Source organism: Bufo gargarizans, chromosome 4 (genome assembly GCF_014858855.1).
Source record: "Bufo gargarizans isolate SCDJY-AF-19 chromosome 4, ASM1485885v1, whole genome shotgun sequence".
Lineage (NCBI taxonomy): Eukaryota > Metazoa > Chordata > Amphibia > Anura > Bufonidae > Bufo > Bufo gargarizans.
The window spans coordinates 64,099,787-64,108,783 of record NC_058083.1 but is presented as its reverse complement, the minus strand read 5'-3'; positions in this window follow the sequence as shown (position 1 = coordinate 64,108,783).

Here is an 8,997-nt window from a genome sequence, read left to right as displayed (position 1 = left end):
GAAGTGCCCAATTAGTAATATGATGCACTTGATATGGGTTAATGTCAAAAAATTACTGGGTATAAACTATTCACTAAAGATTACCCCTATTTGGGGAAACATAAACTTAGGTGAGTTTCAGAGGTTAGATGATTATGTATTTTGGGAAAAAAATTGTATTAAGTTTATCTCTCAGATTGAGGTGGAAGGAAAGCTTAGGACACTAGAGGAAATAGGGCTTAGCATAGAATTAGACATCCTTACATGGTTTAGATACTTCCGATTAAAGCATGCATTTGATTCAACTAAGAATAAAAGATATTTAGCTACTAAACACTCAGAATTTGCAGAATTCTGTTATCACAGCAACGGGACTAAAATATCAATCTCACAGATATACAAAAAAATTAAAAGGGGGTTAGGGGACGTGATCAAATTTAAAAGTTAAAGTAGATGGGCACTAGAAGTGGAGTCTAATAACTTAGATTGGAGATGTATTTATAAAAGTATCAAAAGGAGCACCTTATCGAGCAATTTCTGGTTGACGCAGTTTTTTATTCTCCATCGAACCTATATAACTCCCTGGGCGTTGAGCAGGATGTATAAAACAAAGGATTCTAGATGTTGGAAATGCAGAATGAACCATGCAGATGTTATCCACTTGATCTGGTATTGTCCTCCTATGCTGGTCTATCATTTTTCTTTATATATTTTTGTTATGAGAAACGAAAGAAGATAAGGATAGAATTTTGATGTTATTTAATGATAATCATGTAACACATGTCTGAGTATATTTCTGTGTGTTTATTGCCTATCCTTTTTCTTTTTTTTTATCTTGCATTTTTTATATGCTGAAATTGAAAATTAAAATATTGATATAAAAAAAATAATATATATTTTTTTCCCAGTAACAAAGCAAGGGTTAACAGCCAAACAAAACTCAATATTTATGGCCCTGATTCTGTAGTTTACAGAAACACCCCATATGTGGTCGTAAACAGCTGTACGGGCACACGGCAGGGCGCAGAAGGAAAGGAGCGCCATACGGTTTTTGGAAGGCAGATTTTGCTGGACTGTTTTTTTTGACACCATGTCCCATTTGAAGCCCCCCTGCACCGCTAGAGTAGAAACTCCAAAAAAGTGGCCCCATTTTAGAAACTACGGGATACGGTGGCAGTTTTGTTGGTACTAGTTTAGGGTACATATGATTTTTGGTTGCTCTATATTACACTTTTTGTGAGGCAAGATAACAAGAAATAGCTGTTTTGGCACCGTTTTTATTTTTTGTTATTTACAACATTCATCTGACAGGTGATATTTTTATAGACCAGGTTGTCACGGATGCGGCGATACATAATATGTATACTTTTTTTTTATTTCTGTTAGTTTTACACAATGATTTCATTTTTGAAGCAAAAATAATCATGTTTTAGTGTTTCCATAGTCTGAAAGCCATAATTTTTTCAGTTTTTGGGCGATTACCTTGTGTAGGGTAAGATTTTTGCGGGATGAGATGACGGTTTAATTGGCACTATTTTGGGGTGCGTGTGACTTTTTGATCGCTTGCTATTACACTTTTCGTGATGTAAGGTGACAAAAAATGGTTTATTTAGCACAGTTTTTATTTTAAATTTTTTACAGTGTTCATCTGAGGGGTTAGGTCATGTGATATTTTTATAGAGCCAGTCGATACAGACGCGGCGATACCAAATATGTATAATTTTTCTTTTTATTTATGTAAGTTTTACACAATAACAGCTTTTTTAAAACAAAAAAAAAATTATGTTTTAGTGTCTCCATATTCTGAGCCATATTTTTTACATTTTTTGGGTGATTGTCTCAGGTAGGGGATCATATGGACGTAGCGATACCTGGTATGTATACTTTTTTTCCCCCTACTTTTTACCAATATTTTTAACTTTATTTGAGGAAAATGACGTTTTTGTTTATTTTTACTTGAAACTTGAAATTTTTGGGGGGGAAAACTTTATTTTCTCAACTTTTTTTGTCCCACTTTGTGACTTGAACTTTTGGGGGTCTAATCCTTTACAATGCATTCCAATACTTCTGTATTGGAATGCATTGACTGTATGAGTAATACTGTGTGTATTACTCATATAGCTTCCGGCCTGTGAGATCAAAGGGGCTGGATCTCACAGCCACATCACAGGAAGGCATCGCGCTGCCTTCCATGCCATCGGGTCCCCCCTACAGCCTCATGGGGACCCGATGGCACCACCGCCGCCGCACCACCAGGTAAAAGCCACAAACCGCAGGTCTGGATTGACCTGCGGTTTGCAGCAATCGCTGACACGGGGGCGTCACATGACCCCCCCGCGCATTTAGCTGAGGTGCCTGCTCAATGATTTGAGCAGGCACTGGGTTCCGATCACCGCCCGCCGGGCGGCGGTGATCGGAACTATATATGACGTACCGGTACGTCATGGGTCATTAAGGACTCGGAAACCATGCCGTACCGGTATGTCATGGGTCCCTAAGGGGTCAAGATTCCTTCAAACGTTTTTCCCACAACAGAAGTTAAACTAACTGGTCTATAATTACCTGTGGAGGACCTTGATCCTTTTTTGAATATGGGCACCACGTTTGCCTTGTGCCAATCACTCGGCACTGTACCAGTCCCTAAAGAATCCTTAAAAATTATAAACAGGGGCACAGCAATGACTGAACAGAGCTCTTTAAGCACTCTTGGGTGTAATCCATCTGGACCCAGAGTTTTATTCACATTGAGCCTATTTAACTTCTCTTGGACCATATCTACAGTTAGCCAATTGAGTATATCGCTGGATGTACTAACAACCCTGGCGCCACAGATATCAGCTTCTTTCTCTTCTTTTGTATATACAGAACTAAAAAAACTATTTAGGAACTCTGCCTTTTCCTTATCTTCAGTGACTACCCCCCCCCCCTCTTTACCATTATTTAGGGGACCTACCTGCTCAGACTTAGGTTTTTCAGCATTTCTATATTTAAAAAACTTTTTGGGATTTGTTTTGCTTTCTTTTGTTACCTGCTGTTCGTTTTGTACCTTTGCTAATTTTATCTCCTTTTTTCAGATTTTATTAAGCCCTTTGTAATCTTCAAACGCTACAGCCGACCCCTCAGATTTGTATTTTTTAAATGCCCCTTTTTTTTGTCTTTTATTGCCCTATTTACAGTAGCTGTAAGCCATGGGGGTTTAATTTTAGAAGTTTATACTTGTTACCTAAAGGGATACATTTTTAAGTGCAATTACTCAATGTGGATTTGAAGCTCTCCCATTTTTCCTCAGTATTATTATGTGACAGTAGCTGTTCCCAGTCTATGCCCTGAAATGCTGCCCTCAACCCAGGGAAATTAGCATTTTTGAAATCCAGTGTCTTTGCTCTGCCTGACAGAGTTTGCTTTTTATAGTTTAGGGGGAATATAATTATATTGTGGTCACTATTACCTAGTGTTTGTCGAACAGTAACATTACCAACAAGCTCTGCATCATTAGAAATTACCAGATCCAACAGAGCATCGCCCCTAGTGGGAGCTTCTACAAACTGGTCCATAAAGTGGTCCTGCATCAAGGTGAGGAATTTTCTCCCCTTTGCAATTGAGGCAGAACTGTGACCCCAGTCAATGTCTGGGAAGTTAAAATCTCCCATTATGACCACTGTACCCGCCTGTGACGCCCGCTCTATTTGGTTATACAGTTGCATTTATATTTCCTCTGTAATGTTAGGGGGTCTATAGATTACACCAAGTATTATTTTTTGGGTGTTTATAGCCCTTTGAACTTCCACCCATAAGGTTTCCACATCCTCACCATCCGCACCCTCAATTGCCTCTTTCACACTTGTCTTCAGATAACTCCTCACATACAGGCACACGCCACCACCTTTTCTATTGACCCGGTCTTTCCTAAATAGTGTAAAAGCCTCAATATTAACAACCCAGTCATGCGAAGAGTCCAACCATGTCTCATCCACACCAACTACATCTATGTGTTCTTCTAGTACCATAGCCTCCAGCTCTCCCATTTTTGTAAAGTGATTATCCGTATTTTTTTGGTTACCTTGGTTAATTTTTGTATGTAACAGGTTCTTGTTACCAGCAGTTCTATTTTTTATAAATGTATAGTTATTCCCAGTCTTCTCCCTATTTTCCTTGCTGACGCGGGCCCCCACTAAATCCCCACTGTCCCCTTCTATATCCCACTCTCTATCTACCACCTTATTAGTATGGCACCCCCCCCCCCCGATCCTAGTTTAAAAGCTCCTCCAGCAATCTAACCATTTTTTCCCCCAGGGCAGTTGCACCCTCCCTATTGAGGTGCAGCCCGTCCCTACTGTAGAGCCTGTAACCGACCGCGAAGTCGGCCCAGTTCTCCATGAACCCAGAACCCTTCCTTCCTGCACCAGCTTATGACCCACTTATTTAACTCTTTAAGCTCCCTTTGTCTCTCTGGTGACGCTCGTGACACTGGTAGTATTTCTAAAAACACTACTTTGGAGGTCCTGAACTTGAGCTTCTCACCTAGCTCCCTAAAATCATTTTTAAGGACCTTCCATCTCCCAACTGACTTTGTCATTGGTGCCAATGTGTACCATGACCGCCGGGTCTTCCCCAGACCCACCCAGCAATCTGTCAATCCGATACGCAATGTGCCAAACCCGAGCACCCAGCAGACAACACACTGTTCGGCATTTACGGTCTCTGCGACAGATGACCCTATCTGTCCGCCTAATAATAGAGTCCCCTACCACCAGCATCTGTCTGACCTTTGCTGCACTCCTTTTCCCATCCTTCCAGCAGCGGCCATCCTCCTGGTTGTTAGGAGAAACAACCTGCTGCAGTGTTTCATCCCTAATATCAGCCAAACAGGCATATTTACTAGGGTGTGCCAGCTCAGGACTAGCCTCCCTAAGACTTTCCCCTCTACCCCTTCTTTCTACATTAACCCAACTGCTGATCTGATAGTTATGATCTTGCCCTCCTCCACTTCACTGACCCCAGTCAGCACCTGCACAGTGAGGTCTAAGCCTCTCTCCAGTTTTTCAATGCCCCCTAAGTATTTTAAGCTGCTTATTTAGATCCAAGATCTGGACTTCAAAATATGCAACATGATTGCATCTAGTGCGAATGTATTCACCCTAAAACGGCTCTTCAAGGCATGCATACATTGCACAGGACACACACTTAGTGACATTGTCTATGGAGCACATGTTTAATGGGGATGAACAGTAAAGAATTAAAACAGTAAATATGAGTTAGAATTAGACCCTGTCTGCAGTAGTTGATGGACTAGCTGGAATCAAGCCAACACACAAGGAAATTCTATCCAACCTTAGTTTCTTGCTCCTTGTCTTAAACTCCTTTTCTTTAACTCCACTTAATCAGAAGCCCACTTGGTACAACAAGCCTCAGGAAGAGCAAAAGATACTAAAAACTTTGCGCGGGGACAGATACGGGTATGGGAGGGAGGCCATCTTAAAAATCCTATGTTAGGAAATGAGAAGATACTTTATAAAAACTGACAACTTAAGCAGATATCATAACATCTAGGACCCCTGTAGTAAATGGGCTACAATGGTCAATGAAAATGGTTGAGGTTTTTATGGAGATTTTTAGCCAAATCCAGAAGTGGATCCAGCAAGAAGGAGGAGGAGACGTCCTCCCTTCATATTTCCTATTCCTTTGGAGCCGGTATACATAGACCAGCAGCAGAACATCAATAGCAGTCAGAATAATGGAGACTACTGAAAAAGAACATAACATAACAGCCTTGCTTCACTGAGGGCAGATCAGGTCGTGGGAGAGAAGTATCGGGTGTTCGGAATTTCAGTGACCGATCCTTTTGTTCTCCCGGAAGATAAACATCCACAAAAAGTATCTGGACGCCCCACTGAAAACCCAGACACTCAGCCGAGCTGAGAATGGAGGTATATGGGGGAGTCGGAGGGATAGCGGTCAGCTGAATGAGTGGCCTAAACACACCTAACTTGGTGTGCACACAGAGTTCGCCATTCTCCATTCATTATTCCATACCTGTGTTCACATGGACTGGAATGTCCTCCTCCACCTCACTCTTACACGGAGGATCGCCCATCATCCGCTCTTCTTCATCCTCCACTTTAATATCAGTCACATCTTCCCCCTGATTTGTCATCTGTAACAATTCAGGACAATACAGCAGACAGGTGGAAAATCTAACAGATCCACATAAGAGACCCCCACCAACTATGACCCCTCTATGACTGCAGGACCCCGCTTTATAGATGTGTATAGGGCTCAGCTCCATCTACCTGATGGTTCTCTGGGAGCTTCTCCTCTGGACAGTCCTGGGAATACAGAGGACAGGGACATCTCTTGGGGGGATTTCTTTCTATGATTCCATCTTTAAGAAACACATAGTGAAAGGAGAGATTGATTACATGTGATAATAAGATGATGGGAGTAGCATCCAGGTGACCCTCAATGCAGACAATTCTTACACTGATGATCGCCCCATAAATCCATCTCCTCTTCATCATCATCTTTAACCTCAACCTTAATATCAATAAGATTTTCATCCTAAACAAGAAAAATGTAAATTCATCTTTGGTCCAATCACTTTCTGGTCAGATTCTGGTGAGACATCAGCTCCATCTACCTGATGGTTCTCTGGGAGCTTCTCCTCTGGACAGTCCTGGGAATACAGAGGATGGGGACATCTTTTGGGGGGATTTCTCTTCCTGGATCCATCTGTGGAGACACAAGCACACAGTCATTGAATACATGGCCTCCTGTAGATCTGTCTATAGATCAGACTCTTCTCTCAGCTCCTTCACTTCTAGGTTTGGGTTATTGGGGCCTAAATAACAATGTTCTGCTCCTCACCCACTTTCTACCAAACCCCAAACTAATACAGTCACCCCACATAGAAATCCCACTACTAGGACCCTCCTAGATCATGAGAACAGGGGTCCTGTGTCCTCACATGGATGGAGCGGTGGCTGTACATGTCTGCTGCTCCCGTCACGGTCAGTGAAAATGCTGGAGATATCTATGAGAACGTCTGTTACATCCACAAGGAGGACACGGGACCCTCGTTGTCATGATCAGTGGGGTCTCAGTGGTCACATATTCATCCCATCCTGTGAACAGGGATATTGTCGTCTTTAACCACTTCCAGACCGGGCCATTTGTCCCGTTCCTGACCAGGCCTAATTTTGAAAATCTGACATGTGTCACTTTATGTGGTAATAACTCTGGAATGCTTTTACTTATCCAAGCCATTGTAAGGTACCTGTAAAAGGTAGTGTCCGAAGTGGAAATAGTGTGCTTGAGATCCAGGCAAAGCGTCGTCAGGCGAATAGTTCAGAATCAAAATCCGGAGAAGAGTCAGGCAGGCTAAGGTCATTCACGATCTGGCGGCAAGGTACAAAATCAGCAGGCTGTAGAATAGTCGGGATATCAGGCAGGAGTTCAATACAAGGAAGATCACTGAAGTCAAAACACCCAGGGAAGAAATCCAAGTAAACGGGCACTGAGTGATGACCTCACTTCCTATTTAAAGGCTGTCCAGATTGAGAATTGTCCACAGCTGGCAGCAGGTGGAGCTAGAGAGTATGATGTAGTGTTGAACACTGTAAGGACATTCCCAAAGTCTAGATCTCTTCTGTAGCACAACAGGTAAGGCTATGGTTTAAGAGACCAGGAAGATCCCGGTTCGAATACAACCCGGGTCATGACAGGGCCCCCTCCCCAATGGACCCCTCCGGGGGCCTAGCGGGGCTTAGTGGGAAACGAGGTATGGAAGTCTCGTATAAGAGAAGGGGCATGCAGATCTTTGGCTGGAACCCAGGAGCGGTCTGTGACAGGATACCCCTTCCAATGAACCAGATACCGAAGGCCACGGCCCTGTCTTCTGGAATCAAGAATCTTGGAGACTTCAAACTCATTTTGTCCATCAACAAGAACAGGAGGAGGTAGTTGTTGTGATCTGGAGTAGCGGTTGAAAATAGCTTTTTTGAGGAGTGAAACGTGGAAGACGGGATGTATCCGGAGAGAAGAAGGTAATCTTAAGCGATAGGAAACTGGTCCAACTCGAGCAATGATCCTGTAAGGACCGATGAATCGAGGGCCCAATTTGGTAGAAGGTTGTTTCAGTCTCACATACTTGGTTGATAGCCAAACTCTGTCCCCCACCACATATGGAGGTATATGGCGTCTTCGTCTGTTGGAAAAAAACCTGTACTTGCCTGCTGACTTCCGTAGTAATAAACAAATCTTCTTCCAATGTAGTAGAATATTTTTCACCCGCTGATCTGCTGCTGGTACACCAGAAGAAGGCTGGAGTAGGGGAAAAGTCTGAGGGTGATAGCCTAGGGCTGCGTAGAATGGTGTGGTATGAAGAGCACTGTGCCAACGGGAATTTAGGGCGAACTCAGCTAAAGGCAAATACTCAGACCAGTTGGAGTGTAAGGCATTGACATAATGTCGAAGGTAGGTTTCTAGGGTCTGGTTCATGCGTTCGGTTTGACCATCAGTTTGAGGGTGATGTGAGGTAGAGAGTGAGAGCGTTACTCCCAGTTTCTTGCAGAAGCGCTCTCCAGAATCGGGAAACGAACTGGGATCCGCGGTCTGAGATGATATTGGTAGGTATGCCATGATGTCTTACAATATGGGAAAGGAAAAGAGTGGACAGTGCTTTCGCTGTAGGTAATCCCGAAATCGGCACAAAATGAGACATTTTGGAAAAGCGATCCACTGTGACCCATATAGCAGTCATGCCCTCGGACTTGGGTAAGTCTACAATGAAGTCCAAGGTCACATGGGTCCAAGGCTGCCGAGGTGCCGGAAGTGGATGTAACAGTCCAGCAGGTAATGTGCGGGGTACTTTATTAGCAGCACAAGTTGGGCAGGCAGCCACATAGTCAGTAACATCCTTTTTCATACGAGGCCACCAGACATGACGCAGCAAGGTCTTAAGAGTGATGGTGACACCAGGATGACCGGATAACACGCCATCATGTGCCCAGAGGAGTATAG